This window comes from Trachypithecus francoisi, unplaced genomic scaffold (genome assembly GCF_009764315.1).
Source record: "Trachypithecus francoisi isolate TF-2019V2 unplaced genomic scaffold, Tfra_2.0 Lachesis_group10, whole genome shotgun sequence".
Taxonomy (NCBI): domain Eukaryota; kingdom Metazoa; phylum Chordata; class Mammalia; order Primates; family Cercopithecidae; genus Trachypithecus; species Trachypithecus francoisi.
In genome coordinates this window covers 50114680-50126950 of record NW_022681455.1, presented here as the reverse complement: position 1 = coordinate 50126950, position 12271 = coordinate 50114680, and the positions used below count along the sequence as shown (strand labels likewise).

Below are 12271 nucleotides of genomic sequence, written 5' to 3'. Positions count from 1 at the left end.
ATTGTAACTGAAATTGTTACTGCATGAATGAGGCTAGTTAGATTCGATCAGAATACAGTTTTACTTTTTTCCATGTTCAAATTTATTCTGTGAGACAAATTCTTCCTCATTGCTATTCCCATATAATGGGTTCCGTCAGTGTCCGTACAGACCTGCCATTTTATCCCGGCAGGCCATGCATGGCAAACTTCCCACTCCCACCCTGCCCACCTCCCCATAGGATTCAACCAGTGGGTGGAGGTGGGTCCAATGCTGTGCTGCAATTTGCCCCAGAATTTCTCTGTGGAACCAGACTGAAGACTGAATTTGCTTTCCAGCAGAGACCATTCTCTGCTTAGCTTTTTGTTCCCCCATTCCATTTTCCCCAATCACTTTCTTCTGACAGATCTCATCAAAAACCACTTAAACAAGAATCTTGTCTTAAGCTCCGCTTCTAGGAACCTGACCAAAGACATCTAGACAATTTTAACTAGTATCTATAGCTTTTTTGCTGTTGCAGAAAACAAATGTTAATTTTTAGCTCTAATAACAAGCTTCATTTCAGTAACTGAAAAATCTAATCCTCAGTAAGAGCCAAAACTTTGAACTTCTTTCATTCTGGAGACTATGTTGAAGGTAGACGAGTTATCTGCCTTCTTTCTTTGCTTGTGCTTCTTGGTACCCCACTGGCGGCTGTTGGCCCCAGTTAGTCCTCTGACCCCTCCAGGGTTGGAGCTGGAAAGAGAGAAGGGATAAGAAACAGGAAAAATCTTACTCAGCTGACCCAGATGTCATGTCTCATTTCTTTGTTCTGACTATTGCAATTATTGAAAGTTGATCACCTATCTCCTAAATACCTTATAACTCCATAGAGACTTATGCATAATAGCCTGCTGAAAACTGGTAAGGACTCTCTTCACCTGCTTATGGGTCCTCCGTTAGGTCCTGAGAATTTTCATTACTCACTCTCTTTCTGTTGGGACTTCAGCACCACCTCAGGTGCTGAATGATCTCTCTTCAATAGTGCTACACCTATGCCTGAGACCTACACCTTACCACAGTTTCCACAATGGGCCCTGACAGGCATGTACTCTGGACCAACATTGGGTGAAAGAACAGCTAAGAAGTTAAGAAGTTGTTTTCCCAACAGACTCCTCAAGGTTCGTTGAGACTGTATTGTTGCATCTTCAGACTCTAATAGACTAAATAAAGAGAAGTAATAAAGGCAGTGTTATTTTACATAGGAAATTCAGGAAAGCATCTCTGAGGAGCTGATAATTGAGAAAACAACATTTTAGGGGATAACCAAGGTGGATATTTGGAGGAAGAGCATTCCACACAAAAGGAAAAGCCAATGCAAAGTCCCCAAGCAATAACAGCCAGGAACCCTGTATGATCAGACTGGGGATGTGCTCTAAAAGCCAATTAAGCCCACATTCATCCTTTTACCAACTGCATCATAACGCAAAGGAAGTTCACCCTGTGTTGGAGGTGGATGTGCTCCAGTGCTCATTTAGAAGATGAATTCTTATGGTCCTGTGCTGAGACATTAATAGAATAGGTTTAGGAAATCCAGTTTAACTTGTATTTACTCTGGGCTTCCGAAAAGTTTCTATTTATCAGTGAATGCCTCATTTGTTATTGGGTGCAATTTTTTTGTTATTGAGTGTGCTAATTGAATGTGTAAGATAACTTAATTATTTAAAAGTCTTTTACTTTTCATTCAAGCGAACTTAAAAGTACAGAACTCCGTCTGTATAGCAGAATTATGAAGACTCAGAAAAATCATGGATTTTCTCATTTAATATTGTCATTCTTAAACTAAAATTTTGGTTATTTCTTATTTTGTGCCTTATCTCATAAACATTTTGAAGAAAAAATGTGGACATTAGAAAAGGAGTAATTTTATAACGATCAACCTACTACCAGTCAACTCTCTCTAGTATTTCTCAAATAACAGTAAACATATCTCTGAGGTTCAAATAATGTGTCTTAGGAGCTATCAATAATCTAAATAAAATTTAAATTTTGGGGGTTTTAAAATGACAATCAAAAGTGCTTACATTTTTGATCATTTTAATGGCCCCTTCATAATTTGCTAGTGCCATGCAATTTCAGTATCCATATTTTCATTTGTGGTTATGGTCACAAAGAGGAAAATAATACTTTTTCTTTTTTTATTATTGTACTTTAAGTTTTAGGATACATGTGCACAACGTGCAGGTTTGTTACATATGTACACATGTGCCATGTTGGTGTGCTGCATCCATTAACTCATCATTTACATTAGGTATGTCTCCTAATGCTATCTCTCCTCACTCCCCCCACCCCACGACAGACCCTGGTGTGTGATGTTCCCCTTCCTGTGTTCAAGTGTTCTCATTGCTCAATTCCCACCTAGGAGTGAGAACATGGCGGTGTTTGGTTTTCTGTCCTTGTGATGGTTTGCTGATAATGACAGTTTTCAGCTTCATCCATGTACCTACAAAGGACGTGAACTCATCCCTTTTTATGGCTGCATAGTATTCCATGGTGTATATGTGCCACATTTTCTTAATCCGGTCTATCACTGATGGGCATTTGGGTTGGTTCCAAGTCTTGCTACTGTGAATAGTGCCGCAATAAACATACGTGTGCATGTGTCTTTATAGCAGCATGATTTATAATCCTTTGGGAAAAGAATATTCTTTCAGTGACCTTGGGCTAATGAGAAAAGCATAGGACAGAAAGTATTTAATATGCAAATGATTTGTTACAATGAATGAAAGAGAAATAATGTTAAGACACATGATAAGAACTAGAAGTTTTGGTTGTTATTGTTGCTTTTATGTAAATGGAAAGAAAGTGGTGGGAGAATTGCATTATCACATAGGGTTCAGGACATGATCTTGTGTGATAGCTATGTTACATTCATATTGCTGGCAGCAATTGTTTTGCAGAAAAGTGACTTCTTCAGTCATATAAAATAAATTTTCTTGTTTCTGTTTTTTTTCATTTGTAAATCACTTGCATTTAACATATAAATTTGTTTGGCTGTTAGAATTGTATGATAGTATCCATCATAAAGAATTTGTACCAGTTTTATGTTGACACATATTTAATTAAAATACAATGATTCATGTTAAAATTGAACATCTTTGAGAATTAGTTTTTTTTTATAGGTAAAAATTTTATTCAAGTTTGATGAATACTACAATATTGTAATATACTCATGATATAAACAATTAAATGATCTGTGGGGAAAACTACTTGATATTTTAGCCATCATGAACAGAAAGGGGTATCATGAAAATAAGTTCAAGATCTCTTGTGTTATATATCAAAGAATATGTAACAGTTAATATCACAGGGTCACCTGAAAGTAATTTCAAACAACACCAAAAATGTCAAGTGAATTAATTCTTTTGAAACATCACATATTTTACGGCAATCTTCTTTCTTTTAAATTAAAGCATTGCAAAAAATGAATGAAAAATGCCATGCTCCTTTCGTAGTTCACACTCTTCATATGAGGTTTATTCAGTTTGTAAAATTAAACATAATTGGCCATTTCATATTGACTGAAAGGTACAAAATTATATTATGCTTCTTAATAATAAAAATGATATTTTCAAAGACTTCTATCAATGTAAATATTCCTTAATTTTCAAGATTTAAATTTGAAGACAAATGACAATAAAGGAGAGAAAAAAGAAGGGAGATAGAAAAACAAAACAGAAGGGATGAATTTGTAATGCTTGAAGTACTTCATAGCTTCCAATTTCCCTGAAGTTGAAATGTTTATGTGGTAGTCTAGCTTTCTCTACTATCTCTAGACAGAGAAGAGCAGAAAGACAGACAATGGGCGATGAGCCTAAACCGTAGGTATTTTGCCGTTCTGAATAAAGGTGGTTTAGAAGCTCTCCCCTGAAGCACACCAAAGCACAGCATGTTCATGGTGGCTTGAATTTTATCTGCTCTGACCCAGATATCTGGAAGTGAAAAGAAGCTAAAGCAATGTATGTGAATGCATATATCCAGAGAGAGAATGTCAAGGTATTTTTAAAAATAATTCCCCAAGATGTATCTGAATTTCCATTGTCTGTTATCAGTTCTAGTAATCACTGATTATAAGTTACTGAACATTAAGGCCATATGCCAGAGATAGCTGAAATCTCGGTAGTGAACATAACTATCCAGAAACTAGATTGTGAAGAAAAAAGTCAAACTATATGATAAAAATATGGAATAAAAACACGTGGTAGGTAACTTTTTTTAGAAAAAAAAAAGGAAGTTCACCAAGATATATAAGTTTATAGGCACAACCTAAGAAAAATAAAGTAAAATGGTCCATACAGCTAAGACATACATAAATTTAAATCACTGATCTTTTACATTAGCAGCAACATCTTCAAGAACAAGCCAAAGCAAACACATTTCTGACTAATACTTTTTCAAATTAGCTGTAGAATAAATTATTATTAAATAAGGAGACCATGCTTTTAAATATTAAGAAAGTATTTTCAAAATCTTTTAGGTAAATTACATTATTAAAACCCTAATGAGCTCCAAAGTTGTAACCTAAATTCTAGTGTTTACGACTAGAATTTTGGCCCACCATCTATTTTCTTCATAATCACAGAACCATCAACTGTTATTTAGAATTTATTTTTTTATTTGTGTATAGATTTTTGAGTACAGTATAATTTTCTATAGGATAATTTTAATTTATATATCAAGGTATATTTAGTAGACATTTCCAGCATGTGAGAATTTATATTTCAGCATATCTCAGGAGCCAATAAAGATAGAGTATAAATCTCCCAAATCGTTCCCTTTAGTCAAAGCATATTATAATGTCTTTGGAATTTCAAGGACTAGATTCAATACAGCAAGTGATTCAGTAGGTACATTTTTATTTATTTCTATTATTCTCCTTCTCTTCCTTCTTGGATTATGTTCTCTATATTCCAATTTGAATAATAATCACATTTTAATTTATCTTTCCCTGAACAGCCCGTTTACCCTAACCTCAGTCGTGCTAACTGGCTCTCACCCTGCATTGATTAAGAGCTCCCAGAGATAACAGAGTGTGCAGGAGCATGAATAATCTCCTTGCTTCTCAAGTCAATTCTTGTGCATCTCCGCAGTCTGGCAATAACACCCACAATTTGAGTAGTGAGGGGCTAGCTGTGAACTCTCAAATAGCATATGTATGACCTTCTGTTGAAAAAATAAAAATGGAAAAAAAGTAATATTAGTATAATGAACTGTTTCCCTAGAAGAAGAAAACACTTAACCATTTTCTACTTCTGCTCCAGTTCTTCACTGGTGACAGAGAACTATGCTTAACAATCAAATCGGGCAATTACCAGCAGATTTATGTCCTAAATCTAATGAAAGTAAAGCTGCTATCAGTGTTAGAAAACTAGAGGAAATTGCAAAGAATTGAGGTGTTTTTGATACGCTACCAACCGGAGCTGGCCGTAATAAAACCTTCATCTCTATAATTCACTGTCACAGTCTTAGCTCAGTTACTCATCATTCCTGCCACTGAAGCAGTCCCCACACTGGTCTCTCTGTCACCAAACTTTTTACTTTCCATCCCTGCTCCATTTTGCTTTTAAAGTTATTATTCCATTTCACAAATCTGATCACATCCTAGTGAGACTCGGAGATGAATTCCCATTAGAAGAAAGTGGGAGCTTTCTTCTATTACACTAGAAGAAAGTGTAAGCTTCTTAGTCTGGTAAGAAAGTGACTCCTTTATTTTGTCCCAGCCCGATTTTCCAGGATTATTTCTCAACGTCGTCATCTCTCCACAGACCTCCCTCATAGCATTCACCCTATGCTCTAGATGCTTGTGATAATTTGACACTGTCACTCATATTTCAGGCTCAGGCTGTTCTTCTTATCTTAAGTGTTCTCTTTCCTATCCTAGTCAGTGTTATAACTTAACAAGACTGAGCACAAAGACATTATAATGTGTGTATCAAGTATTGTATTAGAATTATTTGTGTTTTTTCTAACAGATTCTGAGATCCAAAAAGGTAAAGACTTTATGATTTATTCTCTTACATTTATTCTTCTACCTCCCTAAATTAAATTTATAAACAAGATTAGTGTCCAAGTATTTTTACCTATTTAGCAAGTCAAAACTCTGCAGATGATAAGAAAATTTTTGTTTTGTATTGAGAACATGAGAATAACATAATTAAATAAATAAAGTTGCTACTCATGTACAAAGGTACACAACACTACTAATTTCTTATTCATAAGTTTTTTTCTCCAGAAATACCTACAATAAAATTGAAACCTATTTTTATGCTAACAATTATGATATTAATTATTTTTTAAGAAAGTCAGGCACAATGTAAAGAGGAGAAATTTGAAAATCAGAAAGATTTTAGTTCAAATTTTATTTTGCCGCACACTAGATATTAAACCTAGAGAAGGTCACTTAACTCCTTGGATATCGAATATGCAAAATGAGAATTAAAATGTTTACTTCTCAAGGATGTTTGAATGATCAACTCAATAAAATTGTGTTATATGGTAAGAAACCACCAATATTCTACCATGTTTCTCTATAGACACAGGATAGTTTTCCTTATGGGAGTCACTATTGCCTTGAAACTAACCAGTTAACTAGTTAACAAGTCATAGGTATAAGAACTATTCTCTGTAGTATAGATGCTTAACAATGGTCAGCCTTAGACAGATGATAGATTACAATGATCAAATGATGTGATGATGACGACTAGAACATGGATTGCTCATTCATTCTTGAGCATCATTGCTCATCCCCTCTTGCAACTAAGGCATGTGCTTCAACTTTACTCAGCTTGTGCTTGAGAAATACAGCAAAACTCACTGACTTAGTGGCAACTTGGGCCCACAGAACTAACTAGTCAATTGGATTGTTAACCTGCCTCAGGTACGAGAACTAATGGCTGCAAAGCCAGGTGAAAGTCTACATTAAATTCAATCACTTTTGAGACTCTACTCTAAGTTGATATTGTTGGTGCAGCAATAAAAAGACAAGTCAGCTTCAGCCCCTGCCTTTAAAAAACTTGCAGATAACTGTTACACACGACAGGCAGCAATGTGCTTAAAATGAAATTTAAGAGTCACTCTCAGAGGGTAGGGAGGAAGAGAGAAGGATTTGTTTGACTATTGGGATCAACACACATTTCCAGTCTCTAGGAAGCTTGTGGTTTCTGTATCTATGCCTTGTTATTGGTTGAATTTCTTACATAATTCAAACCATTCATTTAAATGAAATTCTGCACAATTTATGAACATAGTATAACAAAGAGTTGTTGCTGATTTCTTTTTCTATCAGTATCTCTGTCCCTCGAATACTCTCTGCTCTCTTTTTTTCTCTCTCTCTCAAAATAACATGTAAATGAACTGCCAGACTTCATTCCAAATCAGCGAAAGTGAGCAGATTTTATGTAATCCCTTGGCTCCTGGAAACTGCTCTATATCCAATAAGTAAAGGAGGCAAATATTTCACCAGTGTGTTATGACTGGTGGTTTGCAGGGTCATTTGGGTGTTTACAAAGTTAGAAAAGTGTATGAGGTGCTAAAGAGCAATTCAACATAAACAACATTATTCCTTAATGACATGAGTTTTAAATGTTCCTTAAACAATATTATTCTTGATGACATGGTTTGACAGATATTAAAAGATGTTTGAGGTCAATTGTTATTTTACTTATGGAAAGTACCTATAAATATTGAATGAATAATTTTATTTTTTGCAGTATAAAATGCACTGAAGAAAATATTAGCCATTTTCATAATGTATCTCAAAAATAATTCTGTTTTGAAACTAGGAAAGGAAATCTTTAACCAGATATTCCATTAGAAATATAGATATACTGAAGAAAAACAGTTTGTAAGAAACTTGCAAAGTTTAATATGAAAATGATGGTAGCAATAGGCTCCAATGAATTTTACTACATTTTCCAGGCACAACCTGATGAGTTTTGTGGTGAGATGTAGTTTTGTTTTGATGATGACACACTTTGTTTTTTATTTAGAAACATGTTTCTTTAACCTACAGTGATATAGTGATATTTTCAAAATGAGTATTTTCAGAACTCATTTCAATTTAATAAATATTGCTCTTCAGATTGTCCCTTAAAAATTGTCTCTTAATGCATAGTTTGAAACAAAAGAAAATTTGCAGAGAAGTTGGTATTTTAAAATCTGTATACAATACATAGTTCCTCAAATTTCAATTCTAATTTTAAAAAACCCCATAACTTCCCCAAGACCTTGTGAAAATATAATATATTGCCATTGTGCAATAAATAAGATAATTCAACAGTGAAATAAATCTCAATACAAAGTATGAGGAGTTGATGAAAGCAGAAGACATGAGGAAATTTTAAAAAAAAACAGCTAGACTTCAAGCATAAATATCTGTTTCAAAGCTTTTTAACTTTCTTTATTTAAATAATTTCTTTACTGGGGCACTTTATATTCAGCAATTCTCCCCTTAAAATAAAAAATGAGGAGGGAAGTAAAATATTAAATAGTGAAAGTATTTTAATTGTATAAGGGCTTCGGGTATTGAAAAAAACAAATTTCCTTAAAAATTATTTTAAAAATCTTCAGGATGATTTCTATTTCTACTTGTATTATATTATGTCTATGGGAGAAAAATTACTCCTTTGAACTTGTTTAAAGGAGTAATTGTTTAAACTTTTTAAGTAGGTACAGTTAGAACTTTTTTTAGAATTTATTAGTATACTGAGTATATCTAATTTCAACAGAGCAAAATGACAAATATTAGTACAGTTTAAAAAGAAAACAAAAAGAAATGGCTATCACTATGCTTTACGTGTGTTGTGTATTTTGGTATCAGTGTAGTTTGAGTGATATACAAATAACTTTGAAATGTATATTGTTTAGTTTTAAGCAACTAAAAACATTAAGACCCACCATTGGTTTAATGATTATCCTCAGTTTGTAGAAGATTCATTACCCATAGTAAGAAAATACGCTCACGTTTCTGCTTTGGGTTAATATTCCTTACTGGAACTTCAATGTGTAGTGAAACAATTGCCTACCTTTCATATTTCAAGATCAAAATCAAATCTGAGATATCTTTACAATTTGAAAGAAAAACCTCTTATTTCAAAATGCAAATGAAGGCATGCCAAACTAATAGCAAAATGTTTGCTTTTAACAACGTATGTGTGTGTGTGTGTCTGATATATATATATAAATATATATGTAGTGATATGTATATATATATCACACAACACACACACATGGCATGAAGCACACAGGAAACATTGGTGAAGCTTCTAAATTGTAAAATATTGTGAAGAGTTGACTCCTATTGGCTAGAAGCTATAGAATATCATGGCCAAACTGGAAGCTTGACACTAACAGTTTATTGTTTTAAAATTTCAAAATTAGCTAAAATAACAGACACACAAGCATATATTATACCCTGAACAGGAATAATAACCAAATATATGTGTGCAAGATCTAAAGATGGAGAGGAAATTTAGGGTCTATGTTTTCATTTGCTTGAAAACAAACAATGTACAATTCAAAGTTCCAAAGCATATTTGCACAGACATTGTAATTATTAGCTCACTTTATCTCTGCTGGCTCAAAGTAGTTCTCAGTTTTTTAATCACTTCTCTACTGGCACAGCTAATGTGCCTACAAGTTGTCTAGAATTTTAATATTGCTAAATTTAGTGATGCAAGTTGTGATTAAATTGTTGAAACTTGTTTAATGCAAACCCTGATTGAAAAGAATACATGCTTATTTAAGGAAAATGTACAACTTTGCAAAAATTATATAGCGCTATATATAGTCCCACATTTAACAGCTTTACCAACCTGCAAAAAAGTTGGTTCTTGTAGAAAACTGCCAGGCTATGTAGTCTGAAATCTGGAGTCGTAATACCAGAGAGCTGTCAGTCAGCCATCCATCCATCTAATTGGCTTCTTACCATCTTTCCATCATGTTTTTTTTATAACTGGTCGCCTCTGGCTAAAATGCAAATCATGAGGAAGAGCCGTCTAGAAAAAGCTGCTGCTTTCTTAATTATCTGTCAGAATATGGACCAGTGGACCCAGGGCCGCACTGTAGAGTTATGCTAAGCAGCAAGGCATCATGGGAATTGGAGTGACAGCTCATTTTCCTCCTGTGTTTTCTGTGTTCGAATGACAATGCAGAAATATGGGTTTCCCACACTTTCTCTGAACACCTGGGCTATTGCTCAGGGGAGCACAAAGCCAAAACTGTCACATTTCCAGACATGGTCTTATTGCTGTCACTATGACAGGATTGTTGACAAATGCCAGCAGTCATCTCGGCATCTTGGGAAATGTCTGCCATGATTGTGTCAACAGCCTGACAGAAATTGTTAATGTTTAAACTTCTTCCACTGACAGAATCCTGTCTTGCTGACAATATTTGTCATATGAAACTCAATCTTTGTCAAACTTGCTTAAAAATTAACACTTTCTCAATTCCTTTTTTTTTTTCTTCTGGTTTACTGCCTAGCAGTGCAAAATTTTAGCAATAAGATTTCAACAAGGTAACGTAGCACGGTAATTTAGATCCACATTCCATCCAAATTGTCCAACCCATTGTAACTTGTGGGCACTTTGTCCTTTTGACTTTTGCTGCCAGAATAATTAGGCATAAATACAGTATATATATATATATACACACATACACACACACACACACATACACACACGTATGCCTTAGGATTCAAACTTGTGAATTATTCAAGAGGTACAAAATACTACTTCTCAGTATACAAGGTGGAAAATCAATTAAACTTTGCGGATTTTTTTACTTATATGTAAATCAGTTGCAAATTTGAAGGTATGCATTAACTAACTTTGATTTTTAAGCTTTTTAATTTTTATTCCATTATTTTGAATTTTGGTTAAAAAAATCAATCTGACAAGTTAAACAGTATCTTTTGCAGGAACTCAGCAAGGAGCGTTTTTTTTTTTTTTTCCTTTTTTATTTCACATGTGATTTTGTCAAAAGTGGACTCTTACAATAATCTTAACTTGCTAATTCTGATATATGTGTTAGAAGTTATTTATGTGAGCCGTTTAAAGTATATTCAATTTTAAAGGAACATCCTTTATAAATTCTACAGGCGGCTCATTTTTGGAAATTTTTTTTAGTGAAACGCAGTGCTCAGATTATTAGAAGGCAGTTAAATTGTATCTGGCTGTACTAGAAATACCCAGTCCTCCACAGGATGCTACATGTCTTAGACACAGTACAAAAAGAAAGAGCAATTGGTTAGCTGAGTAATATTGTCCATCTGTCTCTGACAGAACAATCCTTGTCAAACTAAGAGTGACAACTGGTTAACAATGATATAACTATTATTAGCAGTATTATCATTAGATAGTATGTCGTAACACACAGTGGTATACATACATAAGTGGTATACCCTTATACCAGTAGGGACATATTAAAATAATTCATTGTGGCTGGGCGCAGTGGCTCATGCCTGTAATACCAGCACTTTGGGAGGCCGAGGCGGGCGGATCACAAGGTCAGGAGATCAAGACCATCCTGGCTAACACGGTGAAACCCCGTCTCTACTAAAAATACAAAAAATTAGCCGGGCGTGGTGGCGGGCACCTGTAGTCCCAGCTACTTGAGAGGCTGAGGCAGGAAAATGGTGTGAACCTGGGAGGTAGAGCTTGCAGTGAGCTGAGATCGCACCACTGCACTCCAGCCTGGGCAACAGAGTAAGACTCCATCTCAAAAAATAATAGTAGTAATAATAATAATAATGATTTATTGTTAGGATAGATATCTGCTAGAAAAAAGGAATGTATCTAGTAGTACTACTTACTTGAATTACTGTCAAATATAATTTCCAGTTATATTATAGAAAATGAATAAAAACAGATACTATCTAATTTACTGAAATAAGTAGACTTTTTATTATGCCTTTTAGTTTAGTTTTTATTTGTCTTTAAAGCCTTATATTATTTTTTCATATATTTTTTTAAAATTCAAGCATTACCACAAGGAACTCCAGCAGTAGATTGTGATATTTTAGACCAGGAACTGACAAATTTGTTATGCAATAAATCAAATACAGGCATACCTTGGAAATACTGTGAGTTGAGTTCTAGACCACTGCAATAAAGCAAATATTGGAATGAAGCAATATTGTAATAAGGTGAGTCACACAATTTTTTTTGTTTCCCAATGCATGTAAAAGTTATATTTACACTATATGGTATTCAGTCTATTAAGTGTGCAATAGCATTATGCCTAAAAAATAGTG

At 34.2% G+C, this 12271-nt stretch overlaps 1 long non-coding RNA gene across 1 annotated transcript; it reads right to left on the bottom strand.

Moving 5' to 3' along the window:
* Positions 1–4610: 4610 nt before the first annotated feature.
* Positions 4611–10087, bottom strand: LOC117088707. Its single transcript, XR_004439287.1, has 2 exons — positions 9831–10087; positions 4611–5181 (listed from the first exon to the last, which is right to left on the bottom strand). It is a non-coding gene; the product is annotated as an uncharacterized LOC117088707 (long non-coding RNA).
* Between the last annotated feature and the right edge of the window lie 2184 nt (positions 10088–12271).